The following is a 24,902-nucleotide window of genomic DNA, read 5'->3' as shown; positions in this document are numbered from 1 at the left end:
GTAAGATGACTTTATTCAGCACGGCGTTTGTCATTTGCTTGGTTGTCCTGTCACTGTTGGATGTTTTCTTGCGCAGACTACTGTCTAATGGTGGGAAGGCCACGAGACACGTGACTTTTCTCTTTCCTTGTTAGCATGGTTTCCTGCCACTGTCTTGGTGTGCTGCCAGCCTGTGAGACACGTGTCTTGCCCATCTCAGCTCCACTGTGGCATGTTAGATATGTCTTTGAGCAGAGTCCCGGTCCCAGAGCTGCTGCCTTCTCTGCACTCTGGCTTGTAAGACTGCAGGCAAAGGCCCTCCCTGGCCCCTCAGCCAGATAGATACATTTACCTGCAGGGCTCAGCTTTGGTGAAAGATATTGGCGAGAGAGAGGAAAGGGGACGGCCCGTGGTGCACCCCCTATTTTGCATAGAACCACAGCCTCCTGGGAGGGCAGAGACATGAGGGTTCTCAGGGAAAGCCCTCCCAGGAGTGTTGAAGGGCAGGACGTGAAACACAGCAATCCCGGAATGGCCTGGTCTAAGATGCCTGTGCAATAGGCCTGGCCCTAGGCTTCCGGGGCTCTTCCTCGGCAGAGGCCCCAGTGGTATGAGCCCGACCAGGGCTGTGCCCGACCAGGGCTGTAGGGCGCGTTGGGAGCGCGTTAGGGACGCGAAAGAGGGCGCAGGGCGCAGAACTCTGCCCGTTTCTCCCCAGGATTTTGGGGAGGACAGGGAATCTGGCCAGGTCAGTGACTAGGCTTTCCCAGAAGGAAAGTCCAGTGACAGTGGCATGTTGTGAAACACAAGATTGCTGGTGGTCTGGAGGGTGCTTTCTGTCAGCCACTTCTCCCGGGAGCAGCCAGAGAGCAGGCTGATGTCGTGCTCTGTCAAGCACAACACTGGCCCCAAGCCACTGTCCTTAGCAAAAGCAGAAACATTCATAGTTTCAGTCTCCTGCATCTGATTCCTGCCATCAGCATGTGAACGTTTGGCAGTCCAAGGCTTGCCATGCAAACTTTGTTCATAGGTGTCCCATGCGAATGCATGGGCCTCATCACTACTGTCTACGGCAGGGCTCTCTGCTCAGCCTATGTAAGTGAAGCATTGGTGGTTCAGTGGTAGAATTCTCGCCTGCCACGCGGGAGGCACGGGTTCGATTCCCGGCCAATGCAAAGCGCCCTTCTTTTGGCTTTGCTTTAGAAGTCAGAGATATAGACTTGGGGAAAAAAATGTCAAAGAGTGACCCTGACGTGATTTGAACACGCAACCTTCTGATCTGGAGTCAGATGCGCTACCGTTGCGCCACGAGGTCCCTGTGCATGCAGTTCTCAGCCCCGGATCAAGAAATGCTTCTGTGCCTTTTATTGGCCCTCAGTACCCCTGTGGTTAAAGTAGAAGGCTTGGTGGCCCGTTTCCAGTCCTATTGGTGGAAATGACTAGAGGTGAAGAGATGAGAGAAGATGGAAATGTTGAGATAGAGCATGTCACGCAGGCAAAGCGAGAGCTCTAAGAGCAAAGCCAGACAGCTGTGTTTTAATTCAGGACTTGATGTAGGCAAAAGCATACGTCCCTGGGTGGGCTTGAACCACCAACCTTTCGGTTAACAGCCGAACGCGCTAACCGATTGCGCCACAGAGACCAACCACCGCAGTGAGCGTGTTGGGACTCAATATATGTTTTTACCTTTGTGCTCCTGCCTGCAGCTCTAAGGTCCTGGCATAAGACAGGTAGGCTTAGACTCCATTGTGACATGTCTTACTTCTCTTAGAAGAAGGTTCTGAGTTGCCAGGCAGCTTATCTTCTGCCGGGCACACTTTCCTTTGCAGGCTTTCAGGTTGTGAATCCAGCACTGCTTAGGTGTCCATGTCAGACATGAGCAGCTCATTGAGCCCCACTGTGTGTTTTTTGTGGAGATACAACTCTCAGACTAGAGGGAGCAGGCGGGAAGTGGGTGAGACTCACACAGGGTGGGTGGGGCAGTTAAAGGATGTTATCTAATAGTGTAATCGAGGAGTTGGGTTTTTTGTGCACTACACTTTAACCAGCGATTCTTTCTAAAAGGAAATCCCAGGGCAGTACCCGCAATGAGTGGCATCCCCACACCCGAGGTTGCATTGTGGTAGCTGTTCCCTGAGCCCCTAGCCCCTGTCCCCATGTCGCCCTTTCTCCTCGTGTAACTCACCTCAGGTTCGGTGGCTCTGATACTTGCTGCTTCTGCGCGATCATCCCCATGATCTGGGCCTTTGTACGAAATGTCATGTAAGATGACTTTATTCAGCACAGCGTTTGTCATTTGCTTGGTTGTCCTGTCACTGTTGGATGTTTTCTTGCGCAGACTACTGTCTAATGGTGGGAAGGCCACGAGACACGTGACTTTTCTCTTTCCTTGTTAGCATAGTTTCCTGCCACTGTCTTGTTGTGCTGCCTGCCTGTGAGACACGTGTCTTGCCCATCTCAGCTCCACTGTGGCATGTTAGATATGTCTTTGAGCAGAGTCCCGGTCCCAGAGCTGCTGCCTTCTCTGCACTCTGGCTTGTAAGATTGCAGGCAAAGGCCCTCCCTGGCCCCTCAGCCAGATAGATACATTTACCTGCAGGGCTCAGCTTTGGTGAAAGATATTGGCGAGAGAGAGGAAAGGGGACGGCCCGTGGTGCACCCCCTATTTTGCATAGAACCACAGCCTCCTGGGAGGGCAGAGACATGAGGGTTCTCAGGGAAAGCCCTCCCAGGAGTGTTGAAGGGCAGGACGTGAAACACAGCAATCCCGGAATGGCCTGGTCTAAGATGCCTGTGCAATAGGCCTGGCCCTAGGCTTCCGGGGCTCTTCCTCGGCAGAGGCCCCAGTGGTATGAGCCCGACCAGGGCTGTGCCCGACCAGGGCTGTAGGGCGCGTTGGGAGCGCGTTAGGGACGCGAAAGAGGGCGCAGGGCGCAGAACTCTGCCCGTTTCTCCCCAGGATTTTGGGGAGGACAGGGAATCTGGCCAGGTCAGTGACTAGGCTTTCCCAGAAGGAAAGTCCAGTGACAGTGGCATGTTGTGAAACACAAGATTGCTGGTGGTCTGGAGGGTGCTTTCTGTCAGCCACTTCTCCCGGGAGCAGCCAGAGAGCAGGCTGATGTCGTGCTCTGTCAAGCACAACACTGGCCCCAAACCACTGTCCTTAGCAAAAGCAGAAACATTCATAGTTTCAGTCTCCTGCATCTGATTCCTGCCATCAGCATGTGAACGTTTGGCAGTCCAAGGCTTGCCATGCAAACTTTGTTCATAGGTGTCCCATGCGAATGCATGGGCCTCATCACTACTGTCTACGGCAGGGCTCTCTGCTCAGCCTATGTAAGTGAAGCATTGGTGGTTCAGTGGTAGAATTCTCGCCTGCCATGCGGGAGGCCCGGGTTTGATTCCCGGCCAATGCAAAGCGCCCTTCTTTTGGCTTTGCTTTAGAAGTCAGAGATATAGACTTGGTGGGGAAAAAAATGTCAAAGAGTGACCCCGACGTGATTTGAACACGCAACCTTCTGATCTGGAGTCAGACGCGCTACCGTTGCGCCACGAGGTCCCTGTGCATGCAGTTCTCAGCCCCGGATCAAGAAATGCTTCTGTGCCTTTTATTGGCCCTCAGTACGCCTGTGGTTAAAGTAGAAGGCTTGGTGGCCCGTTTCCAGTCCTATTGGTGGAAATGACTAGAGGTGAAGAGATGAGAGAAGATAGAAATGTTGAGATAGAGCATGTCACGCAGGCAAAGCGAGAGCTCTAAGAGCAAAGCCAGACAGCTGTGTTTTAATTCAGGACTTGATGTAGGCAAAAGCATACGTCCCTGGGTGGGCTTGAACCACCAACCTTTCGGTTAACAGCCGAACGCGCTAACCGATTGCGCCACAGAGACCAACCACCGCAGTGAGCGTGTTGGGACTCAATATATGTTTTTACCTTTGTGCTCCTGCCTGCAGCTCTAAGGTCCTGGCATAAGACAGGTAGGCTTAGACTCCATTGTGACATGTCTTACTTCTCTTAGAAGAAGGTTCTGAGTTGCCAGGCAGCTTATCTTCTGCCGGGCACACTTTCCTTTGCAGGCTTTCAGGTTGTGAATCCAGCACTGCTTAGGTGTCCATGTCAGACATGAGCAGCTCATTGAGCCCCACTGTGTGTTTTTTGTGGAGATACAACTCTCAGACTAGAGGGAGCAGGCGGGAAGTGGGTGAGACTCACACAGGGTGGGTGGGTCAGTTAAAGGATGTTATCTAATAGTGTAATCGAGGAGTTGGGTTTTTTGTGCACTACACTTTAACCAGCGATTCTTTCTAAAAGGAAATCCCAGGGCAGTACCCGCAATGAGTGGCATCCCCACACCCGAGGTTGCATTGTGGTAGCTGTTCCCTGAGCCCATAGCCCCTGTCCCCATGTCGCCCTTTCTCCTCGTGTAACTCACCCCAGGTTCGGTGGCCCTGATACTTGCTGCTTCTGCTGCGCGATCATCCCCATGATCTGGGCCTTTGTACGAAATGTCATGTAAGATGACTTTATTCAGCACGGCGTTTGTCATTTGCTTGGTTGTCCTGTCACTGTTGGATGTTTTCTTGCGCAGACTACTGTCTAATGGTGGGAAGGCCACGAGACACGTGACTTTTCTCTTTCCTTGTTAGCATGGTTTCCTGCCACTGTCTTGGTGTGCTGCCAGCCTGTGAGACACGTGTCTTGCCCATCTCAGCTCCACTGTGGCATGTTAGATATGTCTTTGAGCAGAGTCCCGGTCCCAGAGCTGCTGCCTTCTCTGCACTCTGGCTTGTAAGACTGCAGGCAAAGGCCCTCCCTGGCCCCTCAGCCAGATAGATACATTTACCTGCAGGGCTCAGCTTTGGTGAAAGATATTGGCGAGAGAGAGGAAAGGGGACGGCCCGTGGTGCACCCCCTATTTTGCATAGAACCACAGCCTCCTGGGAGGGCAGAGACATGAGGGTTCTCAGGGAAAGCCCTCCCAGGAGTGTTGAAGGGCAGGACGTGAAACACAGCAATCCCGGAATGGCCTGGTCTAAGATGCCTGTGCAATAGGCCTGGCCCTAGGCTTCCGGGGCTCTTCCTCGGCAGAGGCCCCAGTGGTATGAGCCCGACCAGGGCTGTGCCCGACCAGGGCTGTAGGGCGCGTTGGGAGCGCGTTAGGGACGCGAAAGAGGGCGCAGGGCGCAGAACTCTGCCCGTTTCTCCCCAGGATTTTGGGGAGGACAGGGAATCTGGCCAGGTCAGTGACTAGGCTTTCCCAGAAGGAAAGTCCAGTGACAGTGGCATGTTGTGAAACACAAGATTGCTGGTGGTCTGGAGGGTGCTTTCTGTCAGCCACTTCTCCCGGGAGCAGCCAGAGAGCAGGCTGATGTCGTGCTCTGTCAAGCACAACACTGGCCCCAAGCCACTGTCCTTAGCAAAAGCAGAAACATTCATAGTTTCAGTCTCCTGCATCTGATTCCTGCCATCAGCATGTGAACGTTTGGCAGTCCAAGGCTTGCCATGCAAACTTTGTTCATAGGTGTCCCATGCGAATGCATGGGCCTCATCACTACTGTCTACGGCAGGGCTCTCTGCTCAGCCTATGTAAGTGAAGCATTGGTGGTTCAGTGGTAGAATTCTCGCCTGCCACGCGGGAGGCACGGGTTCGATTCCCGGCCAATGCAAAGCGCCCTTCTTTTGGCTTTGCTTTAGAAGTCAGAGATATAGACTTGGGGAAAAAAATGTCAAAGAGTGACCCCGACGTGATTTGAACACGCAACCTTCTGATCTGGAGTCAGATGCGCTACCGTTGCGCCACGAGGTCCCTGTGCATGCAGTTCTCAGCCCCGGATCAAGAAATGCTTCTGTGCCTTTTATTGGCCCTCAGTACCCCTGTGGTTAAAGTAGAAGGCTTGGTGGCCCGTTTCCAGTCCTATTGGTGGAAATGACTAGAGGTGAAGAGATGAGAGAAGATGGAAATGTTGAGATAGAGCATGTCACGCAGGCAAAGCGAGAGCTCTAAGAGCAAAGCCAGACAGCTGTGTTTTAATTCAGGACTTGATGTAGGCAAAAGCATACGTCCCTGGGTGGGCTTGAACCACCAACCTTTCGGTTAACAGCCGAACGCGCTAACCGATTGCGCCACAGAGACCAACCACCGCAGTGAGCGTGTTGGGACTCAATATATGTTTTTACCTTTGTGCTCCTGCCTGCAGCTCTAAGGTCCTGGCATAAGACAGGTAGGCTTAGACTCCATTGTGACATGTCTTACTTCTCTTAGAAGAAGGTTCTGAGTTGCCAGGCAGCTTATCTTCTGCCGGGCACACTTTCCTTTGCAGGCTTTCAGGTTGTGAATCCAGCACTGCTTAGGTGTCCATGTCAGACATGAGCAGCTCATTGAGCCCCACTGTGTGTTTTTTGTGGAGATACAACTCTCAGACTAGAGGGAGCAGGCGGGAAGTGGGTGAGACTCACACAGGGTGGGTGGGGCAGTTAAAGGATGTTATCTAATAGTGTAATCGAGGAGTTGGGTTTTTTGTGCACTACACTTTAACCAGCGATTCTTTCTAAAAGGAAATCCCAGGGCAGTACCCGCAATGAGTGGCATCCCCACACCCGAGGTTGCATTGTGGTAGCTGTTCCCTGAGCCCCTAGCCCCTGTCCCCATGTCGCCCTTTCTCCTCGTGTAACTCACCTCAGGTTCGGTGGCTCTGATACTTGCTGCTTCTGCGCGATCATCCCCATGATCTGGGCCTTTGTACGAAATGTCATGTAAGATGACTTTATTCAGCACAGCGTTTGTCATTTGCTTGGTTGTCCTGTCACTGTTGGATGTTTTCTTGCGCAGACTACTGTCTAATGGTGGGAAGGCCACGAGACACGTGACTTTTCTCTTTCCTTGTTAGCATAGTTTCCTGCCACTGTCTTGTTGTGCTGCCTGCCTGTGAGACACGTGTCTTGCCCATCTCAGCTCCACTGTGGCATGTTAGATATGTCTTTGAGCAGAGTCCCGGTCCCAGAGCTGCTGCCTTCTCTGCACTCTGGCTTGTAAGACTGCAGGCAAAGGCCCTCCCTGGCCCCTCAGCCAGATAGATACATTTACCTGCAGGGCTCAGCTTTGGTGAAAGATATTGGCGAGAGAGAGGAAAGGGGACGGCCCGTGGTGCACCCCCTATTTTGCATAGAACCACAGCCTCCTGGGAGGGCAGAGACATGAGGGTTCTCAGGGAAAGCCCTCCCAGGAGTGTTGAAGGGCAGGACGTGAAACACAGCAATCCCGGAATGGCCTGGTCTAAGATGCCTGTGCAATAGGCCTGGCCCTAGGCTTCCGGGGCTCTTCCTCGGCAGAGGCCCCAGTGGTATGAGCCCGACCAGGGCTGTGCCCGACCAGGGCTGTAGGGCGCGTTGGGAGCGCGTTAGGGACGCGAAAGAGGGCGCAGGGCGCAGAACTCTGCCCGTTTCTCCCCAGGATTTTGGGGAGGACAGGGAATCTGGCCAGGTCAGTGACTAGGCTTTCCCAGAAGGAAAGTCCAGTGACAGTGGCATGTTGTGAAACACAAGATTGCTGGTGGTCTGGAGGGTGCTTTCTGTCAGCCACTTCTCCCGGGAGCAGCCAGAGAGCAGGCTGATGTCGTGCTCTGTCAAGCACAACACTGGCCCCAAACCACTGTCCTTAGCAAAAGCAGAAACATTCATAGTTTCAGTCTCCTGCATCTGATTCCTGCCATCAGCATGTGAACGTTTGGCAGTCCAAGGCTTGCCATGCAAACTTTGTTCATAGGTGTCCCATGCGAATGCATGGGCCTCATCACTACTGTCTACGGCAGGGCTCTCTGCTCAGCCTATGTAAGTGAAGCATTGGTGGTTCAGTGGTAGAATTCTCGCCTGCCATGCGGGAGGCCCGGGTTCGATTCCCGGCCAATGCAAAGCGCCCTTCTTTTGGCTTTGCTTTAGAAGTCAGAGATATAGACTTGGTGGGGAAAAAAAATGTCAAAGAGTGACCCCGACGTGATTTGAACACGCAACCTTCTGATCTGGAGTCAGACGCGCTACCGTTGCGCCACGAGGTCCCTGTGCATGCAGTTCTCAGCCCCGGATCAAGAAATGCTTCTGTGCCTTTTATTGGCCCTCAGTACGCCTGTGGTTAAAGTAGAAGGCTTGGTGGCCCGTTTCCAGTCCTATTGGTGGAAATGACTAGAGGTGAAGAGATGAGAGAAGATAGAAATGTTGAGATAGAGCATGTCACGCAGGCAAAGCGAGAGCTCTAAGAGCAAAGCCAGACAGCTGTGTTTTAATTCAGGACTTGATGTAGGCAAAAGCATACGTCCCTGGGTGGGCTTGAACCACCAACCTTTCGGTTAACAGCCGAACGCGCTAACCGATTGCGCCACAGAGACCAACCACCGCAGTGAGCGTGTTGGGACTCAATATATGTTTTTACCTTTGTGCTCCTGCCTGCAGCTCTAAGGTCCTGGCATAAGACAGGTAGGCTTAGACTCCATTGTGACATGTCTTACTTCTCTTAGAAGAAGGTTCTGAGTTGCCAGGCAGCTTATCTTCTGCCGGGCACACTTTCCTTTGCAGGCTTTCAGGTTGTGAATCCAGCACTGCTTAGGAGTCCATGTCAGACATGAGCAGCTCATTGAGCCCCACTGTGTGTTTTTTGTGGAGATACAACTCTCAGACTAGAGGGAGCAGGCGGGAAGTGGGTGAGACTCACACAGGGTGGGTGGGGCAGTTAAAGGATGTTATCTAATAGTGTAATCGAGGAGTTGGGTTTTTTGTGCACTACACTTTAACCAGCGATTCTTTCTAAAAGGAAATCCCAGGGCAGTACCCGCAATGAGTGGCATCCCCACACCCGAGGTTGCATTGTGGTAGCTGTTCCCTGAGCCCATAGCCCCTGTCCCCATGTCGCCCTTTCTCCTCGTGTAACTCACCCCAGGTTCGGTGGCTCTGATACTTGCTGCTTCTGCTGCGCGATCATCCCCATGATCTGGGCCTTTGTACGAAATGTCATGTAAGATGACTTTATTCAGCACGGCGTTTGTCATTTGCTTGGTTGTCCTGTCACTGTTGGATGTTTTCTTGCGCAGACTACTGTCTAATGGTGGGAAGGCCACGAGACACGTGACTTTTCTCTTTCCTTGTTAGCATGGTTTCCTGCCACTGTCTTGGTGTGCTGCCAGCCTGTGAGACACGTGTCTTGCCCATCTCAGCTCCACTGTGGCATGTTAGATATGTCTTTGAGCAGAGTCCCGGTCCCAGAGCTGCTGCCTTCTCTGCACTCTGGCTTGTAAGACTGCAGGCAAAGGCCCTCCCTGGCCCCTCAGCCAGATAGATACATTTACCTGCAGGGCTCAGCTTTGGTGAAAGATATTGGCGAGAGAGAGGAAAGGGGACGGCCCGTGGTGCACCCCCTATTTTGCATAGAACCACAGCCTCCTGGGAGGGCAGAGACATGAGGGTTCTCAGGGAAAGCCCTCCCAGGAGTGTTGAAGGGCAGGACGTGAAACACAGCAATCCCGGAATGGCCTGGTCTAAGATGCCTGTGCAATAGGCCTGGCCCTAGGCTTCCGGGGCTCTTCCTCGGCAGAGGCCCCAGTGGTATGAGCCCGACCAGGGCTGTGCCCGACCAGGGCTGTAGGGCGCGTTGGGAGCGCGTTAGGGACGCGAAAGAGGGCGCAGGGCGCAGAACTCTGCCCGTTTCTCCCCAGGATTTTGGGGAGGACAGGGAATCTGGCCAGGTCAGTGACTAGGCTTTCCCAGAAGGAAAGTCCAGTGACAGTGGCATGTTGTGAAACACAAGATTGCTGGTGGTCTGGAGGGTGCTTTCTGTCAGCCACTTCTCCCGGGAGCAGCCAGAGAGCAGGCTGATGTCGTGCTCTGTCAAGCACAACACTGGCCCCAAACCACTGTCCTTAGCAAAAGCAGAAACATTCATAGTTTCAGTCTCCTGCATCTGATTCCTGCCATCAGCATGTGAACGTTTGGCAGTCCAAGGCTTGCCATGCAAACTTTGTTCATAGGTGTCCCATGCGAATGCATGGGCCTCATCACTACTGTCTACGGCAGGGCTCTCTGCTCAGCCTATGTAAGTGAAGCATTGGTGGTTCAGTGGTAGAATTCTCGCCTGCCACGCGGGAGGCACTGGTTCGATTCCCGGCCAATGCAAAGCGCCCTTCTTTTGGCTTTGCTTTAGAAGTCAGAGATATAGACTTGGGGAAAAAAATGTCAAAGAGTGACCCCGACGTGATTTGAACACGCAACCTTCTGATCTGGAGTCAGACGCGCTACCGTTGCGCCACGAGGTCCCTGTGCATGCAGTTCTCAGCCCCGGATCAAGAAATGCTTCTGTGCCTTTTATTGGCCCTCAGTACCCCTGTGGTTAAAGTAGAAGGCTTGGTGGCCCGTTTCCAGTCCTATTGGTGGAAATGACTAGAGGTGAAGAGATGAGAGAAGATGGAAATGTTGAGATAGAGCATGTCACGCAGGCAAAGCGAGAGATCTAAGAGCAAAGCCAGACAGCTGTGTTTTAATTCAGGACTTGATGTAGGCAAAAGCATACGTCCCTGGGTGGGCTTGAACCACCAACCTTTCGGTTAACAGCCGAACGCGCTAACCGATTGCGCCACAGAGACCAACCACCGCAGTGAGCGTGTTGGGACTCAATATATGTTTTTACCTTTGTGCTCCTGCCTGCAGCTCTAAGGTCCTGGCATAAGACAGGTAGGCTTAGACTCCATTGTGACATGTCTTACTTCTCTTAGAAGAAGGTTCTGAGTTGCCAGGCAGCTTATCTTCTGCCGGGCACACTTTCCTTTGCAGGCTTTCAGGTTGTGAATCCAGCACTGCTTAGGTGTCCATGTCAGACATGAGCAGCTCATTGAGCCCCACTGTGTGTTTTTTGTGGAGATACAACTCTCAGACTAGAGGGAGCAGGCGGGAAGTGGGTGAGACTCACACAGGGTGGGTGGGGCAGTTAAAGGATGTTATCTAATAGTGTAATCGAGGAGTTGGGTTTTTTGTGCACTACACTTTAACCAGCGATTCTTTCTAAAAGGAAATCCCAGGGCAGTACCCGCAATGAGTGGCATCCCCACACCCGAGGTTGCATTGTGGTAGCTGTTCCCTGAGCCCCTAGCCCCTGTCCCCATGTCGCCCTTTCTCCTCGTGTAACTCACCTCAGGTTCGGTGGCTCTGATACTTGCTGCTTCTGCGCGATCATCCCCATGATCTGGGCCTTTGTACGAAATGTCATGTAAGATGACTTTATTCAGCACAGCGTTTGTCATTTGCTTGGTTGTCCTGTCACTGTTGGATGTTTTCTTGCGCAGACTACTGTCTAATGGTGGGAAGGCCACGAGACACGTGACTTTTCTCTTTCCTTGTTAGCATAGTTTCCTGCCACTGTCTTGTTGTGCTGCCTGCCTGTGAGACACGTGTCTTGCCCATCTCAGCTCCACTGTGGCATGTTAGATATGTCTTTGAGCAGAGTCCCGGTCCCAGAGCTGCTGCCTTCTCTGCACTCTGGCTTGTAAGACTGCAGGCAAAGGCCCTCCCTGGCCCCTCAGCCAGATAGATACATTTACCTGCAGGGCTCAGCTTTGGTGAAAGATATTGGCGAGAGAGAGGAAAGGGGACGGCCCGTGGTGCACCCCCTATTTTGCATAGAACCACAGCCTCCTGGGAGGGCAGAGACATGAGGGTTCTCAGGGAAAGCCCTCCCAGGAGTGTTGAAGGGCAGGACGTGAAACACAGCAATCCCGGAATGGCCTGGTCTAAGATGCCTGTGCAATAGGCCTGGCCCTAGGCTTCCGGGGCTCTTCCTCGGCAGAGGCCCCAGTGGTATGAGCCCGACCAGGGCTGTGCCCGACCAGGGCTGTAGGGCGCGTTGGGAGCGCGTTAGGGACGCGAAAGAGGGCGCAGGGCGCAGAACTCTGCCCGTTTCTCCCCAGGATTTTGGGGAGGACAGGGAATCTGGCCAGGTCAGTGACTAGGCTTTCCCAGAAGGAAAGTCCAGTGACAGTGGCATGTTGTGAAACACAAGATTGCTGGTGGTCTGGAGGGTGCTTTCTGTCAGCCACTTCTCCCGGGAGCAGCCAGAGAGCAGGCTGATGTCGTGCTCTGTCAAGCACAACACTGGCCCCAAACCACTGTCCTTAGCAAAAGCAGAAACATTCATAGTTTCAGTCTCCTGCATCTGATTCCTGCCATCAGCATGTGAACGTTTGGCAGTCCAAGGCTTGCCATACAAACTTTGTTCATAGGTGTCCCATGCGAATGCATGGGCCTCATCACTACTGTCTACGGCAGGGCTCTCTGCTCAGCCTATGTAAGTGAAGCATTGGTGGTTCAGTGGTAGAATTCTCGCCTGCCACGCGGGAGGCACGGGTTCGATTCCCGGCCAATGCAAAGCGCCCTTCTTTTGGCTTTGCTTTAGAAGTCAGAGATATAGACTTGGGGAAAAAAATGTCAAAGAGTGACCCCGACGTGATTTGAACACGCAACCTTCTGATCTGGAGTCAGACGCGCTACCGTTGCGCCACGAGGTCCCTGTGCATGCAGTTCTCAGCCCCGGATCAAGAAATGCTTCTGTGCCTTTTATTGGCCCTCAGTACCCCTGTGGTTAAAGTAGAAGGCTTGGTGGCCCGTTTCCAGTCCTATTGGTGGAAATGACTAGAGGTGAAGAGATGAGAGAAGATGGAAATGTTGAGATAGAGCATGTCACGCAGGCAAAGCGAGAGATCTAAGAGCAAAGCCAGACAGCTGTGTTTTAATTCAGGACTTGATGTAGGCAAAAGCATACGTCCCTGGGTGGGCTTGAACCACCAACCTTTCGGTTAACAGCCGAACGCGCTAACCGATTGCGCCACAGAGACCAACCACCGCAGTGAGCGTGTTGGGACTCAATATATGTTTTTACCTTTGTGCTCCTGCCTGCAGCTCTAAGGTCCTGGCATAAGACAGGTAGGCTTAGACTCCATTGTGACATGTCTTACTTCTCTTAGAAGAAGGTTCTGAGTTGCCAGGCAGCTTATCTTCTGCCGGGCACACTTTCCTTTGCAGGCTTTCAGGTTGTGAATCCAGCACTGCTTAGGTGTCCATGTCAGACATGAGCAGCTCATTGAGCCCCACTGTGTGTTTTTTGTGGAGATACAACTCTCAGACTAGAGGGAGCAGGCGGGAAGTGGGTGAGACTCACACAGGGTGGGTGGGGCAGTTAAAGGATGTTATCTAATAGTGTAATCGAGGAGTTGGGTTTTTTGTGCACTACACTTTAACCAGCGATTCTTTCTAAAAGGAAATCCCAGGGCAGTACCCGCAATGAGTGGCATCCCCACACCCGAGGTTGCATTGTGGTAGCTGTTCCCTGAGCCCCTAGCCCCTGTCCCCATGTCGCCCTTTCTCCTCGTGTAACTCACCTCAGGTTCGGTGGCTCTGATACTTGCTGCTTCTGCGCGATCATCCCCATGATCTGGGCCTTTGTACGAAATGTCATGTAAGATGACTTTATTCAGCACAGCGTTTGTCATTTGCTTGGTTGTCCTGTCACTGTTGGATGTTTTCTTGCGCAGACTACTGTCTAATGGTGGGAAGGCCACGAGACACGTGACTTTTCTCTTTCCTTGTTAGCATAGTTTCCTGCCACTGTCTTGTTGTGCTGCCTGCCTGTGAGACACGTGTCTTGCCCATCTCAGCTCCACTGTGGCATGTTAGATATGTCTTTGAGCAGAGTCCCGGTCCCAGAGCTGCTGCCTTCTCTGCACTCTGGCTTGTAAGACTGCAGGCAAAGGCCCTCCCTGGCCCCTCAGCCAGATAGATACATTTACCTGCAGGGCTCAGCTTTGGTGAAAGATATTGGCGAGAGAGAGGAAAGGGGACGGCCCGTGGTGCACCCCCTATTTTGCATAGAACCACAGCCTCCTGGGAGGGCAGAGACATGAGGGTTCTCAGGGAAAGCCCTCCCAGGAGTGTTGAAGGGCAGGACGTGAAACACAGCAATCCCGGAATGGCCTGGTCTAAGATGCCTGTGCAATAGGCCTGGCCCTAGGCTTCCGGGGCTCTTCCTCGGCAGAGGCCCCAGTGGTATGAGCCCGACCAGGGCTGTGCCCGACCAGGGCTGTAGGGCGCGTTGGGAGCGCGTTAGGGACGCGAAAGAGGGCGCAGGGCGCAGAACTCTGCCCGTTTCTCCCCAGGATTTTGGGGAGGACAGGGAATCTGGCCAGGTCAGTGACTAGGCTTTCCCAGAAGGAAAGTCCAGTGACAGTGGCATGTTGTGAAACACAAGATTGCTGGTGGTCTGGAGGGTGCTTTCTGTCAGCCACTTCTCCCGGGAGCAGCCAGAGAGCAGGCTGATGTCGTGCTCTGTCAAGCACAACACTGGCCCCAAACCACTGTCCTTAGCAAAAGCAGAAACATTCATAGTTTCAGTCTCCTGCATCTGATTCCTGCCATCAGCATGTGAACGTTTGGCAGTCCAAGGCTTGCCATGCAAACTTTGTTCATAGGTGTCCCATGCGAATGCATGGGCCTCATCACTACTGTCTACGGCAGAGCTCTCTGCTCAGCCTATGTAAGTGAAGCATTGGTGGTTCAGTGGTAGAATTCTCGCCTGCCATGCGGGAGGCCCGGGTTCGATTCCCGGCCAATGCAAAGCGCCCTTCTTTTGGCTTTGCTTTAGAAGTCAGAGATATAGACTTGGTGGGGAAAAAAATGTCAAAGAGTGACCCCGACGTGATTTGAACACGCAACCTTCTGATCTGGAGTCAGACGCGCTACCGTTGCGCCACGAGGTCCCTGTGCATGCAGTTCTCAGCCCCGGATCAAGAAATGCTTCTGTGCCTTTTATTGGCCCTCAGTACGCCTGTGGTTAAAGTAGAAGGCTTGGTGGCCCGTTTCCAGTCCTATTGGTGGAAATGACTAGAGGTGAAGAGATGAGAGAAGATAGAAATGTTGAGATAGAGCATGTCACGCAGGCAAAGCGAGAGCTCTAAGAGCAAAGCCAGACAGCTGTGTTTTAATTCAGGACTTGATGTAGGCAAAAGCATACGTCCCTGGGTGGGCTTGAACCACCAACCTTTCGGTTAACAGCTGAACGCGCTAACCGATTGCGCCACAGAGACCAACCACCGCAGTGAGCTTTTGGGACTCAATATATGTTTTTACCTTTGTGCTCCTGCCTGCAGCTCTAAGGTCCTGGCATAAGACAGGTAGGCTTAGACTCCATTGTGACATGTCTTACTTCTCTTAGAAGAAGGTTCTGAGTTGCCAGGCAGCTTATCTTCTGCCGGGCACACTTTCCTTTGCAGGCTTTCAGGTTGTGAATCCAGCACTGCTTAGGTGTCCATGTCAGACATGAGCAGCTCATTGAGCCCCACTGTGTGTTTTTTGTGGAGATACAACTCTCAGACTAGAGGGAGCAGGCGGGAAGTGGGTGAGACTCACACAGGGTGGGTGGGGCAGTTAAAGGATGTTATCTTATAGTGTAATCGAGGAGTTGAGTTTTTTGTGCACTACACTTTAACCAGCGATTCTTTCTAAAAGGAAATCCCAGGGCAGTACCCGCAATGAGTGGCATCCCCACACCCGAGGTTGCATTGTGGTAGCTGTTCCCTGAGCCCATAGCCCCTGTCCCCATGTCGCCCTTTCTCCTCGTGTAACTCACCCCAGGTTCGGTGGCTCTGATACTTGCTGCTTCTGCTGCGCGATCATCCCCATGATCTGGGCCTTTGTACGAAATGTCATGTAAGATGACTTTATTCAGCACGGCGTTTGTCATTTGCTTGGTTGTCCTGTCACTGTTGGATGTTTTCTTGCGCAGACTACTGTCTAATGGTGGGAAGGCCACGAGACACGTGACTTTTCTCTTTCCTTGTTAGCATGGTTTCCTGCCACTGTCTTGGTGTGCTGCCAGCCTGTGAGACACGTGTCTTGCCCATCTCAGCTCCACTGTGGCATGTTAGATATGTCTTTGAGCAGAGTCCCGGTCCCAGAGCTGCTGCCTTCTCTGCACTCTGGCTTGTAAGACTGCAGGCAAAGGCCCTCCCTGGCCCCTCAGCCAGATAGATACATTTACCTGCAGGGCTCAGCTTTGGTGAAAGATATTGGCGAGAGAGAGGAAAGGGGACGGCCCGTGGTGCACCCCCTATTTTGCATAGAACCACAGCCTCCTGGGAGGGCAGAGACATGAGGGTTCTCAGGGAAAGCCCTCCCAGGAGTGTTGAAGGGCAGGACGTGAAACACAGCAATCCCGGAATGGCCTGGTCTAAGATGCCTGTGCAATAGGCCTGGCCCTAGGCTTCCGGGGCTCTTCCTCGGCAGAGGCCCCAGTGGTATGAGCCCGACCAGGGCTGTGCCCGACCAGGGCTGTAGGGCGCGTTGGGAGCGCGTTAGGGACGCGAAAGAGGGCGCAGGGCGCAGAACTCTGCCCGTTTCTCCCCAGGATTTTGGGGAGGACAGGGAATCTGGCCAGGTCAGTGACTAGGCTTTCCCAGAAGGAAAGTCCAGTGACAGTGGCATGTTGTGAAACACAAGATTGCTGGTGGTCTGGAGGGTGCTTTCTGTCAGCCACTTCTCCCGGGAGCAGCCAGAGAGCAGGCTGATGTCGTGCTCTGTCAAGCACAACACTGGCCCCAAACCACTGTCCTTAGCAAAAGCAGAAACATTCATAGTTTCAGTCTCCTGCATCTGATTCCTGCCATCAGCATGTGAACGTTTGGCAGTCCAAGGCTTGCCATGCAAACTTTGTTCATAGGTGTCCCATGCGAATGCATGGGCCTCATCACTACTGTCTACGGCAGGGCTCTCTGCTCAGCCTATGTAAGTGAAGCATTGGTGGTTCAGTGGTAGAATTCTCGCCTGCCACGCGGGAGGCCCGGGTTCGATTCCCGGCCAATGCAAAGCGCCCTTCTTTTGGCTTTGCTTTAGAAGTCAGAGATATAGACTTGGGGAAAAAAATGTCAAAGAGTGACCCCGACGTGATTTGAACACGCAACCTTCTGATCTGGAGTCAGACGCGCTACCGTTGCGCCACGAGGTCCCTGTGCATGCAGTTCTCAGCCCCGGATCAAGAAATGCTTCTGTGCCTTTTATTGGCCCTCAGTACCCCTGTGGTTAAAGTAGAAGGCTTGGTGGCCCGTTTCCAGTCCTATTGGTGGAAATGACTAGAGGTGAAGAGATGAGAGAAGATGGAAATGTTGAGATAGAGCATGTCACGCAGGCAAAGCGAGAGCTCTAAGAGCAAAGCCAGACAGCTGTGTTTTAATTCAGGACTTGATGTAGGCAAAAGCATACGTCCCTGGGTGGGCTTGAACCACCAACCTTTCGGTTAACAGCCGAACGTGCTAACCGATTGCGCCACAGAGACCAACCACCGCAGTGAGAGTGTTGGGACTCAATATATGTTTTTACCTTTGTGCTCCTGCCTGCAGCTCTAAGGTCCTGGCATAAGACAGGTAGGCTTAGACTCCATTGTGACATGTCTTACTTCTCTTAGAAGAAGGTTCTGAGTTGCCAGGCAGCTTATCTTCTGCCGGGCACACTTTCCTTTGCAGGCTTTCAGGTTGTGAATCCAGCACTGCTTAGGTGTCCATGTCAGACATGAGCAGCTCATTGAGCCCCACTGTGTGTTTTTTGTGGAGATACAACTCTCAGACTAGAGGGAGCAGGCGGGAAGTGGGTGAGACTCACACAGGGTGGGTGGGGCAGTTAAAGGATGTTATCTAATAGTGTAATCGAGGAGTTGGGTTTTATGTGCACTACACTTTAACCAGCGATTCTTTCTAAAAGGAAATCCCAGGGCAGTACCCGCAATGAGTGGCATCCCCACACCCGAGGTTGCATTGTGGTAGCTGTTCCCTGAGCCCCTAGCCCCTGTCCCCATGTCGCCCTTTCTCCTCGTGTAACTCACCTCAGGTTCGGTGGCTCTGATACTTGCTGCTTCTGCGCGATCATCCCCATGATCTGGGCCTTTGTACGAAATGTCATGTAAGATGACTTTATTCAGCACAGCGTTTGTCATTTGCTTGGTTGTCCTGTCACTGTTGGATGTTTTCTTGCGCAGACTACTGTCTAATGGTGGGAAGGCCACGAGACACGTGACTTTTCTCTTTCCTTGTTAGCATAGTTTCCTGCCACTGTCTTGTTGTGCTGCCTGCCTGTGAGACACGTGTCTTGCCCATCTCAGCTCCACTGTGGCATGTTAGATATGTCTTTGAGCAGAGTCCCGGTCCCAGAGCTGCTGCCTTCTCTGCACTCTGGCTTGTAAGACTGCAGGCAAAGGCCCTCCCTGGCCCCTCAGCCAGATAGATACATTTACCTGCAGGGCTCAGCTTTGGTGAAAGATATTGGCGAGAGAGAGGAAAGGGAACGGCCCGTGGTGCACCCCCTATTTTGCATAGAACCACAGCCTCCTGGGAGGGCAGAGACATGAGGGTTCTCAGGGAAAGCCCTCCCAGGAGTGTTGAAGGGCAGGACGTGAAACACAGCAATCCCGGAATGGCCTGGTCTAAGATGCCTGTGCAATAGGCCTGGCCCTAGGCTTCCGGGGCTCTTCCTCGGCAGAGGCCCCAGTGGTATGAGCCCGACCAGGGCTGTGCCCGACCAGGGCTGTAGGGCGCGTTGGGAGCGCGTTAGGGACGCGAAAGAGGGCGCAGGGCGCAGAACTCTGCCCGTTTCTCCCCAGGATTTTGGGGAGGACAGGGAATCTGGCCAGGTCAGTGACTAGGCTTTCCCAGAAGGAAAGTCCAGTGACAGTGGCATGTTGTGAAACACAAGATTGCTGGTGGTCTGGAGGGTGCTTTCTGTCAGCCACTTCTCCCGGGAGCAGCCAGAGAGCAGGCTGATGTCGTGCTCTGTCAAGCACAACACTGGCCCCAAACCACTGTCCTTAGCAAAAGCAGAAACATTCATAGTTTCAGTCTCCTGCATCTGATTCCTGCCATCAGCATGTGAACGTTTGGCAGTCCAAGGCTTGCCATGCAAACTTTGTTCATAGGTGTCCCATGCGAATGCATGGGCCTCATCACTACTGTCTACGGCAGGGCTCTCTGCTCAGCCTATGTAAGTGAAGCATTGGTGGTTCAGTGGTAGAATTCTCGCCTGCCACGCGGGAGGCCCGGGTTCGATTCCCGGCCAATGCAAAGCGCCCTTCTTTTGGCTTTGCTTTAGAAGTCAGAGATATAGACTTGGGGAAAAAAATGTCAAAGAGTGACCCCGACGTGATTTGAACACGCAACCTTCTGATCTGGAGTCAGACGCGCTACCGTTGCGCCACGAGGTCCCTGTGCATGCAGTTCTCAGCCCCGGATCAAGAAATGCTTCTGTGCCTTTTATTGGCCCTCAGTACCCCTGTGGTTAAAGTAGAAGGCTTGGTGGCCCGTTTCCAGTCCTATTGGTGGAAATGACTAGAGGTGAAGAGATGAGAGAAGATGGAAATGTTGAGATAGAGAATGTCACGCAGGCAAAGCGAGAGCTCTAAGAGCAAAGCCAGACAGCTGTGTTTTAATTCAGGACTTGATGTAGGCAAAAGCATACGTCCCTGGGTGGGCTTGAACCACCAACCTTTCGGTTAACAGCCGAACGTGCTAACCGATTGCGCCACAGAGACCAACCACCGCAGTGAGAGTGTTGGGACTCAATATATGTTTTTACCTTTGTGCTCCTGCCTGCAGCTCTAAGGTCCTGGCATAAGACAGGTAGGCTTAGACTCCATTGTGACATGTCTTACTTCTCTTAGAAGAAGGTTCTGAGTTGCCAGGCAGCTTATCTTCTGCCGGGCACACTTTCCTTTGCAGGCTTTCAGGTTGTGAATCCAGCACTGCTTAGGTGTCCATGTCAGACATGAGCAGCTCATTGAGCCCCACTGTGTGTTTTTTGTGGAGATACAACTCTCAGACTAGAGGGAGCAGGCGGGAAGTGGGTGAGACTCACACAGGGTGGGTGGGGCAGTTAAAGGATGTTATCTAATAGTGTAATCGAGGAGTTGGGTTTTATGTGCACTACACTTTAACCAGCGATTCTTTCTAAAAGGAAATCCCAGGGCAGTACCCGCAATGAGTGGCATCCCCACACCCGAGGTTGCATTGTGGTAGCTGTTCCCTGAGCCCCTAGCCCCTGTCCCCATGTCGCCCTTTCTCCTCGTGTAACTCACCTCAGGTTCGGTGGCTCTGATACTTGCTGCTTCTGCGCGATCATCCCCATGATCTGGGCCTTTGTACGAAATGTCATGTAAGATGACTTTATTCAGCACAGCGTTTGTCATTTGCTTGGTTGTCCTGTCACTGTTGGATGTTTTCTTGCGCAGACTACTGTCTAATGGTGGGAAGGCCACGAGACACGTGACTTTTCTCTTTCCTTGTTAGCATAGTTTCCTGCCACTGTCTTGTTGTGCTGCCTGCCTGTGAGACACGTGTCTTGCCCATCTCAGCTCCACTGTGGCATGTTAGATATGTCTTTGAGCAGAGTCCCGGTCCCAGAGCTGCTGCCTTCTCTGCACTCTGGCTTGTAAGACTGCAGGCAAAGGCCCTCCCTGGCCCCTCAGCCAGATAGATACATTTACCTGCAGGGCTCAGCTTTGGTGAAAGATATTGGCGAGAGAGAGGAAAGGGAACGGCCCGTGGTGCACCCCCTATTTTGCATAGAACTACAGCCTCCTGGGAGGGCAGAGACATGAGGGTTCTCAGGGAAAGCCCTCCCAGGAGTGTTGAAGGGCAGGACGTGAAACACAGCAATCCCGGAATGGCCTGGTCTAAGATGCCTGTGCAATAGGCCTGGCCCTAGGCTTCCGGGGCTCTTCCTCGGCAGAGGCCCCAGTGGTATGAGCCCGACCAGGGCTGTGCCCGACCAGGGCTGTAGGGCGCGTTGGGAGCGCGTTAGGGACGCGAAAGAGGGCGCAGGGCGCAGAACTCTGCCCGTTTCTCCCCAGGATTTTGGGGAGGATAGGGAATCTGGCCAGGTCAGTGACTAGGCTTTCCCAGAAGGAAAGTCCAGTGACAGTGGCATGTTGTGAAACACAAGATTGCTGGTGGTCTGGAGGGTGCTTTCTGTCAGCCACTTCTCCCGGGAGCAGCCAGAGAGCAGGCTGATGTCGTGCTCTGTCAAGCACAACACTGGCCCCAAACCACTGTCCTTAGCAAAAGCAGAAACATTCATAGTTTCAGTCTCCTGCATCTGATTCCTGCCATCAGCATGTGAACGTTTGGCAGTCCAAGGCTTGCCATGCAAACTTTGTTCATAGGTGTCCCATGCGAATGCATGGGCCTCATCACTACTGTCTACGGCAGGGCTCTCTGCTCAGCCTATGTAAGTGAAGCATTGGTGGTTCAGTGGTAGAATTCTCGCCTGCCACGCGGGAGGCCCGGGTTCGATTCCCGGCCAATGCAAAGCGCCCTTCTTTTGGCTTTGCTTTAGAAGTCAGAGATATAGACTTGGTGGGCAAAAAAATGTCAAAGAGTGACCCCGACGTGATTTGAACACGCAACCTTCTGATCTGGAGTCAGACGCGCTACCGTTGCGCCACGAGGTCCCTGTGCATGCAGTTTTCAGCCCCGGATCAAGAAATGCTTCTGTGCCTTTTATTGGCCCTCAGTACGCCTGTGGTTAAAGTAGAAGGCTTGGTGGCCCGTTTCCAGTCCTATTGGTGGAAATGACTAGAGGTGAAGAGATGAGAGAAGATAGAAATGTTGAGATAGAGCATGTCACGCAGGCAAAGCGAGAGCTCTAAGAGCAAAGCCAGACAGCTGTGTTTTAATTCAGGACTTGATGTAGGCAAAAGCATACGTCCCTGGGTGGGCTTGAACCACCAACCTTTCGGTTAACAGCCGAACGCGCTAACCGATTGCGCCACAGAGACCAACCACCGCAGTGAGCTTTTGGGACTCAATATATGTTTTTACCTTTGTGCTCCTGCCTGCAGCTCTAAGGTCCTGGCATAAGACAGGTAGGCTTAGACTCCATTGTGACATGTCTTACTTCTCTTAGAAGAAGGTTCTGAGTTGCCAGGCAGCTTATCTTCTGCCGGGCACACTTTCCTTTGCAGGGTTTCAGGTTGTGAATCCAGCACTGCTTAGGTGTCCATGTCAGACATGAGCAGCTCATTGAGCCCCACTGTGTGTTTTTTGTGGAGATACAACTCTCAGACTAGAGGGAGCAGGCGGGAAGTGGGTGAGACTCACACAGGGTGGGTGGGGCAGTTAAAGGATGTTATCTTATAGTGTAATCGAGGAGTTGAGTTTTTTGTGCACTACACTTTAACCAGCGATTCTTTCTAAAAGGAAATCCCAGGGCAGTACCCGCAATGAGTGGCATCCCCACACCCGAGGTTGCATTGTGGTAGCTGTTCCCTGAGCCCATAGCCCCTGTCCCCATGTCGCCCTTTCTCCTCGTGTAACTCACCCCAGGTTCGGTGGCTCTGATACTTGCTGCTTCTGCTGCGCGATCATCCCCATGATCTGGGCCTTTGTACGAAATGTCATGTAAGATGACTTTATTCAGCACGGCGTTTGTCATTTGCTTGGTTGTCCTGTCACTGTTGGATGTTTTCTTGCGCAGACTACTGTCTAATGGTGGGAAGGCCACGAGACACGTGACTTTTCTCTTTCCTTGTTAGCATAGTTTCCTGCCACTGTCTTGTTGTGCTGCCTGCCTGTAAGACACGTGTCTTGCCCATCTCAGCTCCACTGTGGCATGTTAGATATGTCTTTGAGCAGAGTCCCGGTCCCAGAGCTGCTGCCTTCTCTGCACTCTGGCTTGTAAGACTGCAGGCAAAGGCCCTCCCTGGCCCCTCAGCCAGATAGATACATTTACCTGCAGGGCTCAGCTTTGGTGAAAGATATTGGCGAGAGAGAGGAAAGGGGACGGCCCGTGGTGCACCCCCTATTTTGCATAGAACCACAGCCTCCTGGGAGGGCAGAGACATGAGGGTTCTCAGGGAAAGCCCTCCCAGGAGTGTTGATGGGCAGGACGTGAAACACAGCAATCCCGGAATGGCCTGGTCTAAGATGCCTGTGCAATAGGCCTGGCCCTAGGCTTCCGGGGCTCTTCCTCGGCAGAGGCCCCAGTGGTATGAGCCCGACCAGGGCTGTGCCCGACCAGGGCTGTAGGGCGCGTTGGGAGCGTGTTAGGGACGCGAAAGAGGGCGCAGGGCGCAGAACTCTGCCCGTTTCTCCCCAGGATTTTGGGGAGGACAGGGAATCTGGCCAGGTCAGTGACTAGGCTTTCCCAGAAGGAAAGTCCAGTGACAGTGGCATGTTGTGAAACACAAGATTGCTGGTGGTCTGGAGGGTGCTTTCTGTCAGCCACATCTCCCGGGAGCAGCCAGAGAGCAGGCTGATGTCGTGCTCTGTCAAGCACAACACTGGCCCCAAACCACTGTCCTTAGCAAAAGCAGAAACATTCATAGTTTCAGTCTCCTGCATCTGATTCCTGCCATCAGCATGTGAACGTTTGGCAGTCCAAGGCTTGCCATGCAAACTTTGTTCATAGGTGTCCCATGCGAATGCATGGGCCTCATCACTACTGTCTACGGCAGGGCTCTCTGCTCAGCCTATGTAAGTGAAGCATTGGTGGTTCAGTGGTAGAATTCTCGCCTGCCACGCGGTAGGCCCGGGTTCGATTCCCGGCCAATGCAAAGCGTCCTTCTTTTGGCTTTGCTTTAGAAGTCAGAGATATAGACTTGGTGGGGAAAAAAATGTCAAAGAGTGACCCCGACGTGATTTGAACATGCAACCTTCTGATCTGGAGTCAGACGCGCTACCGTTGCGCCACGAGGTCCCTGTGCATGCAGTTCTCAGCCCCGGATCAAGAAATGCTTCTGTGCCTTTTATTGGCCCTCAGTACGCCTGTGGTTAAAGTAGAAGGCTTGGTGGCCCGTTTCCAGTCCTATTGGTGGAAATGACTAGAGGTGAAGAGATGAGAGAAGATGGAAATGTTGAGATAGAGCATGTCACGCAGGCAAAGCGAGAGCTCTAAGAGCAAAGCCAGACAGCTGTGTTTTAATTCAGGACTTGATGTAGGCAAAAGCATACGTCCCTGGGTGGGCTTGAACCACCAACCTTTCGGTTAACAGCCGAACGCGCTAACCGATTGCGCCACAGAGACCAACCACCGCAGTGAGCGTGTTGGGACTCAATATATGTTTTTACCTTTGTGCTCCTGCCTGCAGCTCTAAGGTCCTGGCATAAGACAGGTAGGCTTAGACTCCATTGTGACATGTCTTACTTCTCTTAGAAGAAGGTTCTGAGTTGCCAGGCAGCTTATCTTCTGCCGGGCACACTTTCCTTTGCAGGCTTTCAGGTTGTGAATCCAGCACTGCTTAGGTGTCCATGTCAGACATGAGCAGCTCATTGAGCCCCACTGTGTGTTTTTTGTGGAGATACAACTCTCAGACTAGAGGGAGCAGGCGGGAAGTGGGTGAGACTCACACAGGGTGGGTGGGGCAGTTAAAGGATGTTATCTAATAGTGTAATCGAGGAGTTGGGTTTTTTGTGCACTACACTTTAACCAGCGATTCTTTCTAAAAGGAAATCCCAGAGCAGTACCCGCAATGAGTGGCATCCCCACACCCGAGGTTGCATTGTGGTAGCTGTTCCCTGAGCCCATAGCCCCTGTCCCCATGTCACCCTTTCTCCTCGTGTAACTCACCCCAGGTTCGGTGGCTCTGATACTTGCTGCTTCTGCTGCGCGATCATCCCCATGATCTGGGCCTTTGTACGAAATGTCATGTAAGATGACTTTATTCAGCACAGCGTTTGTCATTTGCTTGGTTGTCCTGTCACTGTTGGATGTTTTCTTGCGCAGACTACTGTCTAATGGTGGGAAGGCCACGAGACACGTGACTTTTCTCTTTCCTTGTTAGCATAGTTTCCTGCCACTGTCTTGGTGTGCTGCCAGCCTGTGAGACACGTGTCTTGCCCATCTCAGCTCCACTGTGGCATGTTAGATAT

At 52.7% G+C, this 24,902-nt stretch overlaps 19 non-coding genes across 19 annotated transcripts; 3 read left to right on the top strand and 16 right to left on the bottom strand.

The window, feature by feature from the left end:
- Window positions 1-1,547: 1,547 nt before the first annotated feature.
- Window positions 1,548-1,621, bottom strand: TRNAN-GUU (transfer RNA asparagine (anticodon GUU)). The gene has a single exon. It is a non-coding gene; the product is annotated as a tRNA-Asn (tRNA).
- A 1,845-nt stretch (window positions 1,622-3,466) lies between these two features.
- TRNAW-CCA (transfer RNA tryptophan (anticodon CCA)) lies at window positions 3,467-3,538 on the bottom strand. The gene has a single exon. It is a non-coding gene; the product is annotated as a tRNA-Trp (tRNA).
- Window positions 3,539-3,791: 253 nt separating this feature from the next.
- Window positions 3,792-3,865, bottom strand: TRNAN-GUU (transfer RNA asparagine (anticodon GUU)). Its single transcript has one exon. It is a non-coding gene; the product is annotated as a tRNA-Asn (tRNA).
- Window positions 3,866-6,035: 2,170 nt separating this feature from the next.
- Window positions 6,036-6,109, bottom strand: TRNAN-GUU (transfer RNA asparagine (anticodon GUU)). The gene has a single exon. It is a non-coding gene; the product is annotated as a tRNA-Asn (tRNA).
- Window positions 6,110-7,955: 1,846 nt separating this feature from the next.
- TRNAW-CCA (transfer RNA tryptophan (anticodon CCA)) lies at window positions 7,956-8,027 on the bottom strand. The gene has a single exon. It is a non-coding gene; the product is annotated as a tRNA-Trp (tRNA).
- Window positions 8,028-8,280: 253 nt separating this feature from the next.
- TRNAN-GUU (transfer RNA asparagine (anticodon GUU)) lies at window positions 8,281-8,354 on the bottom strand. Its single transcript has one exon. It is a non-coding gene; the product is annotated as a tRNA-Asn (tRNA).
- Window positions 8,355-10,199: 1,845 nt separating this feature from the next.
- TRNAW-CCA (transfer RNA tryptophan (anticodon CCA)) lies at window positions 10,200-10,271 on the bottom strand. The gene has a single exon. It is a non-coding gene; the product is annotated as a tRNA-Trp (tRNA).
- Window positions 10,272-10,524: 253 nt separating this feature from the next.
- Window positions 10,525-10,598, bottom strand: TRNAN-GUU (transfer RNA asparagine (anticodon GUU)). The gene has a single exon. It is a non-coding gene; the product is annotated as a tRNA-Asn (tRNA).
- A 1,842-nt stretch (window positions 10,599-12,440) lies between these two features.
- Window positions 12,441-12,512, bottom strand: TRNAW-CCA (transfer RNA tryptophan (anticodon CCA)). Its single transcript has one exon. It is a non-coding gene; the product is annotated as a tRNA-Trp (tRNA).
- Window positions 12,513-12,765: 253 nt separating this feature from the next.
- TRNAN-GUU (transfer RNA asparagine (anticodon GUU)) lies at window positions 12,766-12,839 on the bottom strand. The gene has a single exon. It is a non-coding gene; the product is annotated as a tRNA-Asn (tRNA).
- A 1,845-nt stretch (window positions 12,840-14,684) lies between these two features.
- On the bottom strand, window positions 14,685-14,756 carry TRNAW-CCA (transfer RNA tryptophan (anticodon CCA)). Its single transcript has one exon. It is a non-coding gene; the product is annotated as a tRNA-Trp (tRNA).
- A 2,032-nt stretch (window positions 14,757-16,788) lies between these two features.
- TRNAG-GCC (transfer RNA glycine (anticodon GCC)) lies at window positions 16,789-16,859 on the top strand. The gene has a single exon. It is a non-coding gene; the product is annotated as a tRNA-Gly (tRNA).
- Window positions 16,860-16,927: 68 nt separating this feature from the next.
- Window positions 16,928-16,999, bottom strand: TRNAW-CCA (transfer RNA tryptophan (anticodon CCA)). The gene has a single exon. It is a non-coding gene; the product is annotated as a tRNA-Trp (tRNA).
- A 2,030-nt stretch (window positions 17,000-19,029) lies between these two features.
- TRNAG-GCC (transfer RNA glycine (anticodon GCC)) lies at window positions 19,030-19,100 on the top strand. The gene has a single exon. It is a non-coding gene; the product is annotated as a tRNA-Gly (tRNA).
- Window positions 19,101-19,168: 68 nt separating this feature from the next.
- Window positions 19,169-19,240, bottom strand: TRNAW-CCA (transfer RNA tryptophan (anticodon CCA)). Its single transcript has one exon. It is a non-coding gene; the product is annotated as a tRNA-Trp (tRNA).
- A 2,030-nt stretch (window positions 19,241-21,270) lies between these two features.
- Window positions 21,271-21,341, top strand: TRNAG-GCC (transfer RNA glycine (anticodon GCC)). The gene has a single exon. It is a non-coding gene; the product is annotated as a tRNA-Gly (tRNA).
- A 71-nt stretch (window positions 21,342-21,412) lies between these two features.
- On the bottom strand, window positions 21,413-21,484 carry TRNAW-CCA (transfer RNA tryptophan (anticodon CCA)). Its single transcript has one exon. It is a non-coding gene; the product is annotated as a tRNA-Trp (tRNA).
- A 253-nt stretch (window positions 21,485-21,737) lies between these two features.
- Window positions 21,738-21,811, bottom strand: TRNAN-GUU (transfer RNA asparagine (anticodon GUU)). The gene has a single exon. It is a non-coding gene; the product is annotated as a tRNA-Asn (tRNA).
- Window positions 21,812-23,983: 2,172 nt separating this feature from the next.
- Window positions 23,984-24,057, bottom strand: TRNAN-GUU (transfer RNA asparagine (anticodon GUU)). The gene has a single exon. It is a non-coding gene; the product is annotated as a tRNA-Asn (tRNA).
- Window positions 24,058-24,902: the final 845 nt, after the last annotated feature.

Source organism: Pleurodeles waltl, chromosome 4_1 (assembly GCF_031143425.1).
Source record: "Pleurodeles waltl isolate 20211129_DDA chromosome 4_1, aPleWal1.hap1.20221129, whole genome shotgun sequence".
Classification (NCBI taxonomy): Eukaryota; Metazoa; Chordata; class Amphibia; order Caudata; family Salamandridae; genus Pleurodeles; species Pleurodeles waltl.
The sequence above is the reverse complement of the archived record's forward strand: the minus strand, read 5'-3'. Positions and strand labels throughout refer to the sequence as shown.